The sequence below is a fragment of the Rutidosis leptorrhynchoides genome, chromosome 11 (genome assembly GCF_046630445.1).
Source record: "Rutidosis leptorrhynchoides isolate AG116_Rl617_1_P2 chromosome 11, CSIRO_AGI_Rlap_v1, whole genome shotgun sequence".
In the NCBI taxonomy this organism is placed as follows: Eukaryota; Viridiplantae; Streptophyta; class Magnoliopsida; order Asterales; family Asteraceae; genus Rutidosis; species Rutidosis leptorrhynchoides.
The window spans coordinates 383,569,958-383,588,303 of NC_092343.1; positions in this window are offsets into that span (position 1 = coordinate 383,569,958).

Consider the following 18,346-nt stretch of genomic DNA (forward strand, 5'->3'; position numbering starts at 1 on the left):
AAACATGATCCCGTGTCTCTACACCATTAGAACAAACCGGACAAATAATCGAATTAATCTCTAAGCCTTTCGAGGACAAATTCCAACGGACCGGAAGAGCATTTAATCTTAATCTCCAAAGGAATATATTTCGTGGAATAAATTTAAACAAACTAGTAGAAATCGTCGAAGCAGGGAGAGATGTACGATCCAAAAATAGGCGGGTTTCTTTTACAGAAAACAAATCGTCCGAAGATAGAGTGAACTCCCATCTATCATTTCGATCCGTAGGATGGTAGCAGCTAATTTGGAAAACCATAGAGTTGAGAGCTTGTACATTTCGACTACCAAGAATCTCTCTCGACCAAGACCAATTCCAGGTACCGTTACACCATTTATCCGCTATAGTGTCTTCCTTTTTTTTAATTTAAGTGAAACATACTATTGAACCTTGAACATAAAGGAGTTGTTCCACACCAATGATCGAACCAGAACCGTATAGAAGATCCCGAGCCGACATTCAAACGAAACATATTAGCAGGTAATTTACCATTGTCGATATAACATTTTCAAACATCAACGATATTCGACCAAACTGTAGCAACCGAAGTCGTGTGATTAACAAAACTCTTATCGTGAAAGGACTTAACAATGGTCACCCATAAGTCATTCGAATTTGATAGATAATGCCACCGCCATTTTTGAAGTAACGCGATGTTGAAAGCTTTTAAACTTCCCACGTTTAAACCACCTTGATCAAAAGGAGCTAAAATTTTGTCCCATATAACCCACGACATATTTTTAACCAAGTTATTACCTCCCCAAAAAAATCTTGCCCTAATAGATTCAAGTGTATTAAGCACTTTTTCCGGACACTTAAACAAGGACAAGAAATAAATCCCAAGGCTACCCATGACAGATTTCACCAAGGTCAACCTACCCCCCGATGAGAGTAAACCTGCCTTCCATGATGATAGTTTGGAGCGAAACTTATCTACCAAAGAATCCCAAATTTTAACCAATCGCATGTTTGAACCAATAGGAATTCCAAGGTATTTAGTCGGGAAATCACCCGCTCTAGCACCCTAAACAGCAGCAAACGAGTTAACCTCGTCATTGTCCACACCTATACCAAAAATGTGGGACTTAGCAACATTAATCATTAAGCCTGACACCAAATAAAACACTTCCAAAATAATAAGAATTCTGTTTAAGTCCCGCATGTTCCAATATGAAAAGATAATAACGTTATCTGCGTAGATGAAATGGGAAAGTCTAATATTATCAAACCCAACATTAATGCCACGGATATAATTGGTTTCCATGGCTCGATGAAATGCTAGGTGAAGACCCTCCATAACAATAATAAAAATAAAAGGACTTAACGGATCACCCTGTCGAAGCCCTCTTTTAATATCAAATTCTCGAGTTAGACTCCCGTTAACAAGAACAGACGTTTTAGCCGAACTAAGACACCCCTTATCCAAGCACACCAATTCAATCCAAAACCTAACGAGGATAACATAAACATAAGGTAGTCCCAATTGACAGAATCATACGCTTTCTCAAAATCCACCTTAAAAAGAAACATCTTTTTATTCGACTTTTTGTACCATGAAATAATCTCGGAAAGCATCATCATTCATCGGTCCGTCTAACATTTGACGACCCGAAATAAACGCTGACTGAACAGGGCTAATCAGTTTATCAAGTACAACAAGTAATCGATTGGTAATAATTTTCGAGATGATTTTGTAAAAAAAAAAAACAACCAAAGAGATTGGCCGAAAATCTGTGATTAGAACAGGGTTCTGCACTTTCGGGATCAACGAGAAAAAAGCAGATTTAGCTCCATGAGGCATGATCATAGTCGCAAAAAACGATCGAATATCCCTGCAAATATCAAACTCCAAAATGTCCCAAAAATGTTTAATGAAACGAAATGAAAAACCATCAGGACGTGGAGCTTTGGAGCTACCACAATCCCAAACCGCACGTTTAATTTCCGTATCATCAACGTCTCCTTCAAGGAAATTAGCTTCATCGGACGTAAGTTTATAATGCGGTTGAACATAAGAAAAAATAGCCCCGAAGTAGTGCACATCAAATTTAGATTTGAAAAAATCAAAGAACTTATTTTTAATAATAACTGGATTAGCTTCCCAAACACCATCGATCATCAAACCCAGTATATGTTGAACACTCCGTTTGTGTTTCAGAGAACAATGAAAAAACTTAGAATTTTCATCTCCCTCCACGCTCCATTTAATTCTAGCCTTCTGAAGGGAATCCATGTCATCTAATTTCGATAATTCATCTTTTTCATTAAATAACTTGTTCCTTAAAGCAATCAAGTCCTCATTAGCATTACCTTGGTCAATAACCACATCTAAATCAAGTAACTGTTGTGTAGTTACATATTAACCCACAATTTCATCCATACCGTGAAGTTCAACCAATGACACCTTTCTCACATCGCGTTGGGGGGGGGGGGGGGGGGGGTAAAGGGGAAGGGGTTTTTACTGTCTATGCCCCGTATGAGATTGGTACGGGTTTCCTCCTGGGCACGCTGTTGGGGGGCGGGTATAAATGTGTAGGATTTGAACGCGTGGGTAGTTAAGTCCTCCTAGATGATCCTAACAGCTGTCCAAAAAAAAAAAACAAACATATAAATTCAAGTTATCTTCTAACACAAACGTTCTCTACGATAGTTCTCTCGATGTAAATGATCCATAGTTGCTTCACCCGTAACACTAGCAAGTCCTTTTTTATCAATGACATCAAAACGACGATCGTTGAGAAATTCATCATTCATTTGATTATGTAAATCTGATTTGACAAGCTTCATTGTCAAAAACAGCTCTCAACCATTGCGATTGTAACCGAAAAGCAAGTTTTAATAACCAGTTTCAACCACCAATTCATAGTGAACTTTCAAAATTACAAGTGTGATTATAATTTTTATAGATAATTATCTTGAATGAACTCTTAAATTTACATTTATGAATAATTCTTCAATGTTGATTAAACAATTCTTCAAAAACACTTACCCCTAAAAAACTTAAATTATAACATACAAGAGTTTAAGATTTGGCATCGTATGTTAACTTGGGATAAAATAAATGAGTATTTTAAATGTCAACAACTTTTAATGTCAAATAAAATAAATAAATTAGTTGCTTCTTCATTTTGCTACTTTTTCATCTATTATAGTCCAGACTATTTCTGAGACTCATGATATAGGTTGCTACGACGTAGGGTTAAAGACAAAGTGGCTAATGGATCCAATATTATATCGGATGTGTATTCAAGTGGGGGTATTGGGTCAGGGTGTTGTGAAAAGCCCATTAGTGAAATAAATAGCCATGGGTTATCACTAAAATGCCTATTTTTTCTCCCCTTTCTGACTTAGAACCCATAAAAGAAAAAAGTTGACAATTTGCCCGCGCAAGGCGCAAGGACGCAAGGTGCCTGTTTTGCGACCTTGCTTCCCGGTGGACGCAAGGACGCAAGGTGCCTCTTGCGACCTTGCTTCCCGGGGACGCAAGGACGCAAGGTGCCTCTTGCTCCTGCCTGATGTTATATCCATGTTTTCTTTCAGACATTTCATCAAACACATTACATGCATAGCTTTTGAAGTCAACTACTTAATATGCTACGAGTATAACAAAATATGGTTGATCATGATGTACATAAGTCTAAAGCGGAGTAATATAAACCATAAAAATTATAAGACTATAATCCTGAAAATACGTACATGCACATTTATTTACATACATTACATATGGTAATCAAAGGGACAAGCATATAAACAATATTATTATTGAACCAAATATAATCTTGGCATAGATGTACTCACTTGCGACTATTAAGTTAAAGTATATACAATACGGAGTAATATATCTATTTTTGCGACTTATCTTGCTCATGCCTGATTATCAAAGCAATCACCTTTCAAGATATATCGCAAAAAACCGTATCACGTAAGATGCACGTAAGGTGTTTGATGAAATGTCTGAAAGAAAACATTGTTCATGATATCAGGCAGGAGCAAGAGGCACTTTGCGTCCTTGCGTCTCCGGGAAGCAAGGTCGCAAAAGGCACCTTGCGTCCTTGCTCCCTCGGGAAGCAAGGTCACAAGAGGCACCTTGCGTCCTTGCGCCCACCGGGAAGCAAGGTCGCAAACAGGCACCTTGCGCCCTTGCGCGGATAAATTGTTAACTTTTTTTTTCTATGGGTTCTGAGTCAAAAAAGGGAAGAAAAATGGACATTTGAGTGATAATCCCTAATTAATAAACCTAATGTTGAGAACTGTGAGGGTATTGGGCCATTGGCTACTGGACATACTGAAAGAATTATATTGGATGCTCGTAATTCGGGTGACAAAAAAAGGCAAAGAATGATGCTGAAAGAAATTACAAAAAAACATCCAAGTGTGTCAGTAGGTCGGAAGATATTTCTTTATGCAATGGTTGCTATTGGAATGCAATGGTTGCTATTGGAGGGCGTCATCGAGACTTTTGAGGGTTAAGAGCATGCAGGGGCGAATTTAGAGGGGGGCCAGGGGGCGCCCGCCCCCAGTCGATTTCGAAATTTTAGTGTAAAATTTGGATTTTTTTCATTTTGCCCCAAACCCAAAAGCCATTTGCCCCAAACCCAAAAGTCATTTGCCCCAAAACCTACATATTTTGCCTCAAAACCTTCAAATTTTGCCCACAAACCTTCAAATTTTATCCAAAAACCTCAAAATTTTGCCTAAAAACCTCCAATTTTTGTCCCAAAAACTCCGTATTTTGCCCAAAAAAGTTGCTACGGTTTTAAAAAAAAAAATTCGCCACGGATGAAGAAAAATCATGCTTCCGCCACTGAGAGCATGGTTAGAAGAGGGGTTGATTTAGTTATGATAATCGGCATAAATGCAAAAAGTGTTGTAAGAAGTTGAGGTCCAAATCCAAAAAACAAAAATCGAGAGGAAAATCGGGGAGTCGTGAAGGGAGTCAATCGATTAACAATGGGGAGTTAAAAGAATTTGGTGAACATATCGGATTGAGGTGGCCTTACCCCAAATTTTGTAAGTTCTTTTATGGTATCATTTTTTTTTCCAGTTTGTTATGAAGATACTCTCATTAAATATTCTGGGATTTGGGGTCAAGGGTAAATTCGGGTGGGTCAAAGAGATGTGTTGTAAAGAAAGGACAGACATAGCGGCTTTTCAAGAAACTAAATGTGAAAATTTAAATGATACATGGGTTCACGCCTTGTGAGAGAATAGTAATTATGGGTTTATACAAAGGGATGCAGTCGGAAACTCGGGTGGGACACTTTTGGTATGGGATCTTAGTAGTTTTGTGGCGGATAGTATGACTAGTAATAAATATTTTTTAGCTACTCGGGATAAGTGGTGTGGATCAAGAGATGAATCAATTATTGTTAACGTTTATAGACCACATTGTGATAATAAGAAAATAGAAATATGGAGTAGTCTAGATAAGCTAATTAGGAATAATGATTCCGCGTGGGTCTTATGTGGAGACTTTAATGAGGTACGTAATCAATCAGATAGACTAAGTTGTCTGTTTCATCAAAATTGGGCTACGCGGTTCTATGACTTTATCACTAGAAATAACTTGATTGAAATCCTAATTAATGGAAAGAAATTCACACTTATTAGTGACGATGGACTTAAGTTTAGTAACCTAGATCGTGTCCTTGTAAATGACAATTACATCAAATTGTGGAAAGATCTTTCGTTGTAAATGACAATTACATCAAATTGTGGAAAGATCTTTCGGTGATAGCCTTAGAACGTATGGAATCAGATCATTGTCCATTGTTGCTTATGGACAAGATTATTGATTTTAGGCGTAAACCTTTCAAGTCCTTTGATGAATGGCTAACAAGGGATGGTGTTGACAAAGTGATTCAAGATGTGTGGGGTAAAACGGTTTGTAGTTCGAAAAATGATTGCTTATTTAAAGATAAACTTAAGAATGTCAAGAATGATGTGAGGAATTGGAATAGGAAGGAATTTGGGAATTTAGATAGTGAAATCAAGGTGTTAAAAGAAAAGGCGAATTGTTTAGAACTTTTGGCGGAATCGGGTACAATTAGTGATGTTGAAATAGCATGTTGGTTGGATACTCGTAGAATATGGATTGAGAAGGAAAAAATAAAATCTGGAATGATGAAACAAAAGGCGAGGATTAGGTGGAATCTAGAAGGTGATGAAAACTCAAAATATTTTCACGCGTCCATTAGAAGAAAATACAACAAGTACAATATTCGCGGGTTAAACATTAACGGGGTGTGGAATGAGGAACCAAGGGTTGTAAAGTTGATAGGTCAGATCATGTTGAGATTGAGAGAAAAGATAAGATAGAGTGAGATTCGATATATAGGAAGAAGACTCGGTATGAGAGAGAATCGGTAAAATTACATTCCACAGCTTCTAGAACTCGGTTACAATACAATGGCTATCTAATTAGGACTACTTAGGTTCCTTATATAGCCCTCTTCTAAGGAACCTTCATTTAAGCTTAATTCACATTAACACTAGACAACTTTGGGGTCCTAACAATCTCCCCCTTAGTGTTAAATGTGAACTTTACAATATAATCCTATTGTGAAATCTTGAGAGGTCCAAACGTTAGTTTCCATCGTGAGCCATCTGGTTTTGAAACTTCTACTTGATTTTCTGAAATTTGCTTAGAAGTTTTCCAGACTCCCCACGCTTTCCTTGGATCTCCCTCATGTAATGGATATTCATCCATTTCCTTGAAATACCTTCTCTTTCTCTGGCCACGAAGAATCTCAAACTGTCTTGTACGGATTCGGAGCTTTAAACGATCTCTGATATGCTCTATAAACTCTCCAAGACTCATTTTTGTATCAAAGTCATCAACCTTGCTTTGACGAATTTTAAGATACTTCAGTGCAGCCTTAAGTGTTCCATCTGAATATTTGTTCAGCTCTTCAGTATGAATGAACACCTTTTCCTTTTGAGAATTTACAAATACAAACCCTTCGGGTTTGAATTGCATTTGAAACATCCTCATATCCTTCAGTCCCTCCGTAAATTGATTCGGACACGTTATTCGAATCTTTTTCCAATTTGCTTCAAGACCTATTTGAAAATCTTCACGTCTCATCAGTTCAATTGTCTCCATCATATATCTTTTCACAGCTTCCAAAGCTTGAGCCTTAGCAAAAGGTCGAATGGTGATGATAGTGAGGTAGTTGTAGATGTGAATGATGTCAAGCATATCAAGATTATGAAAATCTGCTTCTGTGAACTTGTACTCTTTCTCATCTTCTCTAATAACGTGGAACTGACTGATGACGTCTTTCTTTTCACTTATCTCTACTCTGACTCGAGCAATATTCAACACTTCTGAAATACGATATTTTCTTTGAAGCCACAAATCATCTTCATCTTTGTTGATATGTTTCCTCCACATAAACTCATACCAATTCCTTTCACTTGCTGGAAGCAATCGTGAACCTATATAAGTAAATCTTTTACGCCTTTGTGTATCTTTGATGCGGAAGATCTTGTAAGCATTTTCTTCGATGAATGTGTTTTGTAACGTTATAAAATCATGTTCAACTCCCAATAACAATCTTTGTTCCTGATTCTTAAAGAATATTCCATGGTTGTATTTGAATCTGGAATTTACTGTTTCACTTGATGTAGATGTACCAGAAGTTGAGCTTTCATTAGCATTTGTTGGATGTGAACTCGATGAGGGTGTAGAATTCGATGAATGATCAGTAGGATTTGTTGCATCATCATTTGGAACATCATTATCTTCAATATGATCAAAGATATCATCATCATTTAGATTAACATAAAGATTGTCTTCATCGTCATCAGAAGAATCCATTTCATCATCACTTTCTATTACTGGATCAGGATTCCCTTCATCTACAATCTCTACATCTTCCGGAATTGAAGATACTGAAGATAACTTGCTTAAGATGACAAACCCAATATCATCCGTCTCTTCAAGATAAAATCACTTAAGTTCAAATCCTCATCTACTGGTCCACTATCAGCCTCTTTATGAACAATTGGAATTATAACTTGCTCAGGCTCCTTATCATCAATTTCATCATGTGCAGAAACCATTTTTGATTCCATCTGAACTTGTTGAGCTTGTGAAGCTGATGAAGACCTCACATCACCACCCTTGGTTGAAATATTCACCGATAGATATTCTCCATCTACTCCTATCTCCCCCTCATGGCTATTCTGAGGATCAGAATCGTCATGTTCATCATCACGGTGAGGACTCAGAGGAGAAGAGCAGGAAGTAAGTGGATATTGAACACGAGCACGAAACAATGCTTGAAGCGAAGTGCGTCAAAGAACATCAAGATTGACTCTAGAAAACATACGACTGAAATATTCTTGCTCCAAAGCATCATAGAAATGTGGTAAACGAGAGGGTGATGATGGCAAAGTAACAATGGGAACAGCAGCATCAACAGTACCTGTTGAAGGCGATGTCGATGGAAGTGTTTGAGTTGCCGTGAGGGCAGGTAAGAATGATTGTGCGGTATTATTCTTATATGTAGGGTTGTACATACTACTAGTCAGATTCGTGATATCCCCTTCTGATGGAGGTTGGCGAAGTTTCTTTCGAAGCATCCGCCTCCATGACTTTAGTCTCATGGGACTCTGACAGAGTAGTAGAACTACCCGTCAGTTTAGCTCTCGCAGAGATATTGCTATCTCCGACTCCTGAAATCATTGATATACCATGAGGTGGCAAATCTCTTTCAGTTAAAGACTCTTCCTCCAGACCCTGAGATTCAGAATCCGTAAGAGAAGTGGTTTGATCCAATGGATCACTTTCATGAACCAAGGAATCAGTCTGCTGGAAGTCTGATAAATATCCCGAAGGACTGTCATGTTGACTCGTTTCCATGGGACGCGGAAGATCTCCCTCATCAAGATAAGCTGGACCTCGAGACCCTGTTGTACGTTGAGGCACAGGAGGATTTCCAGCCGATACGCAGGGTGCCTTTTCAAGATTTTTCGGCTCCCCTTCGGCCGTTCTGGACTTCAATGATTGAGTTTCCTCAATCGATTGAGTCAACGCAGACTTTACTGCAGAGGAAGACTTTACTTCCTTAGATGCCGAAGCACCTTGCTTTGTAGGATTTATTATTAAGTCCTGTTTAGATTGGATGGGCTTAGTGGCCTTTTTACCATCCGTGCGTTTAGATCTCTTGCCTACCGAAGCTTGCGCTTCATTTAGCGTATGGCTTATTGTTATTATTGGATGTGATACGGAAATGGGTGAGGGTGACCTAATTGTTTCTAGGTCTTGGTCCGTATCACCAACGGTTGTAGTAACTGTTTGGCGGACGATATGTGTCGAAGTCCTAGATCTAGTTACTCGTTGGGTTGGCAGAGTCTGAGTCATCTCATCAGGCACGTATCGAGTTCTCTTAGGAGAATGTTCGAGAGATGATTCAGATGCTGTCGCTGAAGTGTCGGTGTCACTGCTCACTTCGGGTGTTGTGGAAAGAGTTGGTTCAATCCTAGTTGGACTAGGTTCCCTGATCCTCACGGGTTGAGCTTGGTGTGCTGCCCAAGATCGTTTAAGGTTCACCCTAAGTAGAGGATTAGCTGGCCCGGGTGGTTGAACTACAGGTTCCTCTACAACCTCTGGGGCTGGAACCGCGGCGGGTTCAACTTGTTCTTGTTGTACCGGGTTCGGAAGAGGTATTCCTACAGCCTCAAAATAAGAATGCATACGAGCGTCTTGGGGTTCAGCTAGCCTCACTAGCCAATTTAGAATCGGAGCAGTGAATTGATTATCAGATACCATCGGGGTATTCATCTTCAGCTCCCCAAATCGTTTCATATGTAATCCATGTGTACCTGGTACAAATATATTTGAATTTCTGCAAGCATTTATAGCATCATGGATAAAGATACAGAAAAACCTTTCGCAAGGGATGTATGAACCCTTTGGTTTATCAACTTGAGCTTGAACCAAATCCCATATTAGTTCTGCATAGTCAGGAGCTTCTACTCTTATGAAAGAGTAGAACAACTTCATCATTGGCACAGTCAAGCTGTCGGATCCACTCCTTGTCATCAGCAAGCATCTGTTGATGATTGAGAAGATCACATACCACCTTGAGTGCAGATATTTCTTCTGAAACTTAGCCGGAGGAACATTGAGGGCTCCAACATAACCAAGATCAAAGACAGATGACATCATCTGCTGAGTAGCAGGAAAAGCAGGAGCATTCTGCACAACAGGAAGTCTGAATATCCTCCTGAAATTAGCCTTAGTGATACTCCTCCTCCCTTGAACTCCTCTCAGTTGAAATTCAAAACGATCTTGTGTTCCCTCTGGATTTTCAGCAGTAGGTTGTGTAGCTTCCACAAACCTGATTGTTCTGTTAAGTAGCTCCAGATCTGTTACAGGTACACTGACTGTAGAGTTTAGAGCAGGCCACAGAGTGTGCCTCTCTAGAATTGCAGTCCAATAGTTGCAGGGAATGTTGGTTTCAGAGTTGATGAAGTGATTGTTCGTCATTTAGCTGTATAAATAAGAAATAGAAGACCACAAGATATTTAACATAAAGTATATATCTCTATTCTTATTTGCCTTTGAAATCCTTTGTATATGTTTTATCTTTTATATTTTATATTTTTATGGTTTTTCAAAGATATAAAAAATCCTTTATTCTCAAATATGAACAAGTAATTGACAATCATGACATTCATATGATATTCATCACAATACAAATTCATCATGCAAAGTCAATTATATAACACAAAGAATCTGAACAACACTTAGTCAATTTTTAAACACAATTCAAGCAGATTCGGTAGTCATGAAAACTTGAGATTCTGTAACCAAATAAGCTTCAGTTTTCAGATCAGAAAGATATAGAATAAACATGTTAAGTGTTTGAAGATAAAAATCAGAAAGTTTCAAGGTACTAAAATTCAGATTCGGTATCAATAGAAGAACAGATTCGGTATCTCCAAAATTAACATAAAGTCACTCAAACATGCATATTCTATCATGTAAAATCACAACCATAATCAATTAACCACTCAATTAGAAGCAGATCAACATGTTAATCGTATGAACAGACTCGGTACTGTAGATAGAACATATTCGGTAGATACAGAATCCATCAAACAATCAATTAAACATGTAATCAAGCTTGGTCAAATGATAGATCAATTAATATAACTCAGAGTAGACAAGAATTCATGTAATTTAACCAAATCAATTGAGTTTAATCAAAGATTAGTAGAATACGACTCAGACTCGGTATAATCAACAGAATTTCAAAATTGAGAGTCACAATCCAGTTATTTTGATCTTTTCTGGTTGAAAAAATATTTAATTATCTCAGATCTACACGTATGTATCTAAAGCAATGATTAAAATGAAATTATACCAAAGATTTGAAGAAACAGAAGAACGGATTCGGTAGATTAGGCAGATTCGGTATGTTCAATTAGACTCGGTTGGTAATTAAGCACAGTAAGAGAGTTAGTTTAACTTTGACCCCCCTTTTATAGATACCGAAGATAAAATACCGAATGGACTTTTACCGAATGGGCCTATTTTACCAAATACAGTCCAGTTTTCAAAACTTTATCAATTTTAACTTCAAAATCTTGATAAATTGACTTTTCCTCTTAAAATTCATTTCAATCTTTTCATGAAAAACAATTGTGAGACAATTTTTGAAAAACTTTGAACTTACCGAATCTGTACTGTTGGATGTCAGATTCGGTATAATGCTAAAAATAGCATTTATTCAGTAAAAATCAAATATTTTTGGATTTTATCTTTTCCAATTTTTATGAATTTTTCAAAATAAGATTTGTACTTAAAAGAACTTTGAATTTGTGAACAAAGTACAAATCTTCAGTGATACCAATTGTTAAAACGGGTTGCATACTGAGATGTATACAAGCCTTAGTAAATTATTTCAGATATAAAACAAAGAATTTATGAATTCACTTTTGAAAAACAATATTTTTGAGTAATTTTCTCATTTTCTCCCTTTTTCTCTCCCTCAAAATGTGATATACAAGAACGTAAATTAGCATTTTGATAAATTACCCTAGAAAATGAATTAACTCCCCCTTGAAATATGATATCAATGAGTTACCTCCCCCTTACGTAACCATTGAACAATTATATCCAGGAAGTTAACATAAATCTAAAGGCTCCCCCTTAAAAGATGATATCCAAAGCATATGAAAGTAGTTGCTCCCCCTAGAAAGTATCTACTCCCCCTAGACACAAGATCCCAAGAATAAGTCCCAACAGATTTAAGGAATATCAAGCACTATACTCTACCATGCCAATCTCTTTGATCAAGAACTTTAGCCTAAGTTCATCTAAAGGCTTAGTGAACATGTCAGCTAATTGCACTTTGGTAGGCACAAAGTATAACTCTACATCCCCTTTCTCTACATGGTCCTTAATGAAATGATAGCGAATATCTATGTGTTTAGTCTTAGAATGCTGGACCGGGTTGCTTGTTATTGCAATAGCACTTTGTGAATCACAGTAAATCGGGGTCTTAGAAAACTTAAAGCCATAGTCTGAAAGTTGAATTTGCATCCACAAAACTTGTGAACAACAATGAGCTGCAGCAATGTACTCAGACTCAACTGTTGATAAAGACACACAGTTCTGCTTTTTGGATGACCAACCAACTAGCCTATTCCCCAACATCTGAATTGATCCAGATGTGCTTTTTCTATCAACATGGCAACCGCCATGATCCGCATCAGTGTAAGCAGTGATATTGAAATCGGATCCATGAGGATACCAGATCCCAAGGTTAGGTGTGCCTTTAAGGTACTGAAAAATCCTAACAACCGCTTTGGAATGAGATTTCTTAGGGTTTGACTGAAAGCCGGCACAGACAGTTACAGCAAGTGTAATGTCGGGTCGACTTGCAGTCAGATACATTAAAGAACCAACCATGCTTCGATAAAGTGTAATATCAAAGGGTTCCCCATTAGTATCAGCATCCAGTAAAGTCCTCAGTGGGGTTGTCATTGGTTTTAAAGCAGTCATTTTAAAACATTTTAGCATATCATTGATATACTTTGTTTGACTGAGAAAAATCCCGTTTGGTAATTGTTTTACTTGTAACCCCAAAAAGAAATTTAACTGGTCAAGCATGCTCATTTCAAATTTGTTGCCCATAAGGTCACCAAATTCTTTGCATAAGGCCGGGGACGTGGAACCAAAAATAATGTCATCAACGTAAATTTGAACCAAGAGAATGTGACCGTGGTTTTTACGGATGAATAACGTTGTATCAATCATTCCACGAGAAAAGCCATTGTCCAGCAAATACTTTGTTAAGGTCTCGTACCATGCACGCGGTGCTTGCTTCAGACCATACAAAGCTTTCTCTAAGTAGTATACGTGATTTGGATGAATGGGATCAACAAAGCCTTCTGGTTGATCAACATAAACTTCCTCTTGAAGATAACCATTCAGAAAAGCAGTTTTGACATCCATTTGAAACACCGTGAACTTCATATGAGAAGCAAATGCAAGGAAAAGACGAATAGCCTCAATCCTAGCAACCGGAGCAAACGTTTCTTCATAATCAATACCCTCTTGTTGTCGATATCCCTTGGCCACAAGACGTGCCTTATTCCGAACAACAATTCCATCAGAATCCTTCTTGTTCTTAAAAATCCACTTAACCCCTATTGGTCGTTGACCCGTTGGTCTTGGAACCAATCGCCATACTTTCAACCGTTCAAATTGATTGATCTCTTCTTACATTGCAACCACCCAGTTCGGATCTAGTAAAGCTTGAGCAACCGTTGTTGGTTCAATCTTACTAAGAAAGGCAGTGTATAGACACATATTCCAAGTAGCCCTTTGAGTTGAGACTGGAGCAGATGCATCACCAATAATAAGATCTATTGGATGACTTTTAGTCCATCGGTTGTGTGGAAGAGGTTGTACATCAGTGGTATCCATTGAAACATCAACCGTTGTTGATGTTGAGCCTTGATCCGCTTGATCTGATGTAACATTATCTAATGGATTCAATTGAGTATCTGGAGAAACAGCTGGAGTTGTATCAACTGATGAATCTTGAATTGGTTCAAGATTATCAGTAACAGGAGGTGGTAGGGAGGATGAAGAAGCAACAGGTGAATCAGTTGGTGTTGTATCTTCATCAAAAAGACTTCGTTGAGTCTCCACACTAGTTGACTGTGATGGTGTAACCGGTACGGCTTGAACATTTGAATTCCGTTGAGGAGCATAAAGACTATCAAACAAGATATCCAGTTCCTCTGATGTAACTGTAGGAACACCCTTCTTCGAGAAAATTGAGTTTTGCTCGGAAGAAGAAGTAGCCAGGTTAGGATCGGGTTTTGAACTGAGTTGTTCAAAAGCAGTTCCCGAAAATTCATCGAACTTGACATTTATGCTCTCTTTAATCGATTTTGTCCGTTTGTGATAAACCCAATAAGCAACTTTGTTCGAAGAATAACCGAGAAATATGGCTTGATCGCCATTTGGATCAAACTTTCCGAGGCTGTCAAAATCGTTAAGCACATAGCATATACAACCAAAAACACGGAAATATTTGACATTCGGGCGTCTATCATATAATAACTCATATGGAGTTTTATCAAAACGTTTATTAACAATACAACGATTTTGGGTATAGCATGCTGTTGAAATGGCCTCCCCTCACATTTTTGGAGGTAGTTTGGAGTAAGCAAGCATCGTTCGAGCTGCTTCACATAACGTACGATTACGTCGTTTGACTACTCCATTCTTTTGGGGGGTCCGAGCAGCAGAGAACTGATGTTCAATTCCTTGGTCTTTCAAATAACTATCAAGCAGGTCATTCTTAAATTTCGTCCCATTATCAGTTCGAATGCTCTTAACATGTTTGTTAAAAGAGCGTTGAGTCTTTTTAATGAACTCGATGATAATGGCGGGGGTCTCTGACTTAGTTCGCAAAAGAAAAATCCATGTAAAACGGGTATAGTCATCGACAATGACAAGCACATGTTTCTTGCCACCGAGGCTAGAAATACGCATGGGTCCACATAAGTCCATATGCAATAGTTGCAAAGACGATGAAGTACTGGGGTTTTGCTTAAGCGGATGATTAGTCCGTTTCAGCTTACCCATCGCACATGACGGACGCACGTGATGCTTATCATAGTGAAAGGTTGGAATACCATCAATTAAGTCCTTAGAGACTAGTCGATTGATACCCTTGTAATTCAGGTGTGACATCCGATGATGTCATAACCATGAATTTTCTTTGGTAGAACGAGTGGCCAAACACATGGTTGTATGTGAAGATGCATCATTGAGATCAATAGTGTATAGTGAAGCACAACGTTTACCAACAAGAAGATCATTTCCTTCGGTGGATTGCACCAAGCATTGTCGACGTTCAAACATAACTTTAAGATCTCCATCGCAGAATTGACTCACACTAAATAAACTGCACCCAAACCTTCAACATATGAAACCCGTTTGATTGTTATGCCATTTTGCACAAAATCTTCGTAACCCGTTATCGCTGCAATTTCATCATTTCCAAAAGTAACCATTCCTAGGAATTTGTCAATGAAGTTGACAAGCAAGGATTTATCGCCCGTCATGTGTCGAGAACAACCGGAGTCGATATACCAAACACGGACGTCAAAACCCTGTAAATGTGAATATCCTAGAGTTTAGGTACCCAAAGTTTCTTGGGTCCTCTACGGTGAGTACCAACAATAAACTTTGGATCAACGACAAGATAATCACATAAAACATCATTAAGTTTAGACAATAAAGCATCATTTAAAACCACATTACATGAAGCATCATATACAATATCAAGTTTTACATCGTTATCAGAAGTCTTAACACACAACTTATTCCAAGTAGATGTTTTGTTCACAGACAAAAATTAAAAAACATGAGATGATTTCCTAGGCCGACTAGCAGATTGCGTTGGTTTGGTTACTACTTTCTTAGTCGTGGACTTAGGAACCCATACAGATATGTAATTCAAGTTTGGATTATGACCTGTGACACGAAAAATACCTTTGTTAGTTAGACGTCCAAACTCTTCAGTTGACACATGAGATGATTGATTTTGCAAAATTTCCAATTTGATTTTACATTCTTTTGCATCATACTCATTTAAATCAGGTTTAGGACTTGTGTGTTGTGTGGACTTAACTGATGTCGTTAGAAGACTCGCTTTTGAAATTTTTGTCATTGGAATCATAGGAATCTTTCCAGTTGACACGGAACCATCGGGAGAATGAACCTTTTTGACAACAAATTGAGTTGTAGAAACAACTTTTGAACCACGATTTCCAAATTGAGAACGTAGAGGATTTTTAAGAATAGTAATGGGTTTTACATCCTTAGATGTTGTTGTTCCCTTCCCCTTCTTAGTAATCCCACCAATACATTCAAGCACATTGGTTTCAACATTAGACGATTGCTTAAGTGTGTTATCCTGTTTCAGTTGAATTATCTTTTGTTTTAAGCTTTTAATCTCAAGACATAATTTTTCAGCAGAAACTATCACTTCACCCTCCTTAAAAACATAGGAACATTCTTTCTTAGGCAGTGAAGGCAATTTATCACACACAGCAAGCATTTGTTCTAATGATTGGCACTTAAGTTGCAAGTCAATATTCTCCTTTTCTAGTTGAGCTACTATACGATTCAAATTACGTACAGCAGGTAAATGCAAACAATAATCATGCAAAGGATCAAGTTGACTTTCAAAATCTATCAAAGGTTCAATGATCGGTTCAGTATGAGGTTCTACTTTTTCATCTAAAGAATTTTGACCTAGAGATTCTATCTCAAAGAAAACAGTTAGTTCATGTGCTAGGTCTTCACGGAAAACATTATTAGAACATGCAGGTAAAGCAGGTAGAATTGGTTTCACATCAAAAGTTGAATCATCAAACACCTCATCTATGTTAATAATGCTAGAACTAGGTTTGTTAAACACTTCATTCTCAAGCATTAAAATGTATTTCTCTAGTATGAGTGTAGGAATGTAAACCAATCTACGTGTCGGCACATAATTAGCACATTGCACATTCTTTTCAGTTGCAACAAGTTCCTTCAAGAAATCAGGATTTGATTTACCCATTTTTGCATTAATTTTCTCATACATTGAGCTAATTTGATGGTATATTTTAGATTTGTGATTAACAATAATATCATCAAAATCAGCATCAGAAGAATGCACAAAAAGCGGTGGTAAACCAGCTTGAAAGTAATCAGAATAATATAATCCTGGAATCTTTTTGGAAGCTCCATCTAAGATCTTAGGATCTTCAAAACCCAACCCCCACTTTTCACCATGAATCGTTTTTGGTCTATTCATGAAAAGCATTTGTTTTGAAAGTTCCATATCCATGATAGCTTTGGATTGCTCTGTTCGATAGAGTTTTTCCTCATATCGAGCAGGTTGAGCTTTCATTAGAACAGACTCTTTTGACAACGAAGAGATTTCAGTGTCTTTTTCAATTATTGCGTTTTCCAAATGAATAATTTTCTTGTTTAGCTTTGAAAGTGTGGGTTCATGTTGGTTTTTTAAATCAGAAAGATCTTTTTCTAAGAATTGAACTTTTTCTGCAAGTCGTTCAGATTTTAAACGATAATCAGTTAGTTCGACTTTAATCGGATGAATTATCTTTTTAAGATCTTCCAACTCAAATTCCAAGGAGCTGAGTTGGACGGTCAACTTTTGCAATTCCGATTGTAATTTGGATGAAGATGGTTTGGTCTCAGAAAGTTTGATTTTATCTTTTAAAACCTTGTTTTCAGATTTTAAGCCTTTGACTTCTTTTGACATTGAGACCAGATTCTTCATCAAGTCATTTTGCATTTGTATAAAATCAGGTGAGATTTCAGTTGATTGTACCTCATCATCGTCAGATGTTGAGTCAGAATTCTCCAATGCTTCCTTAGCTTTGATGAGCTTAGTCACCTTGCAAACATTTGCATGTTCCACCTCTGAGTCTGAATCATCAGTCCAGTTAAACCAAGTATCATCAACCGGTTTCAGCTCTCCCCCAGTTTCCACAATCTTAGCCATCAACATTTTCTTCTTGTAGTAAGCTGCGTCCTTCTTCTTAGGCATCTTGCACTCACGAGAGTAATGACCAGCTTTGTCACAATTGAAACAGATTGAATCTTCCTTCTTGGAATCATCAGCACGTTGTTGTTTGGATTGATCAGCTTTCTTGTAGTACGAGGAAGATGATGAGTGTGTGCGTTGATTGCTTGATTTGCCTTTAAACTTGTGTTTGTTCAAGGCGTTTGTGAACATGGCTGCCATCTTG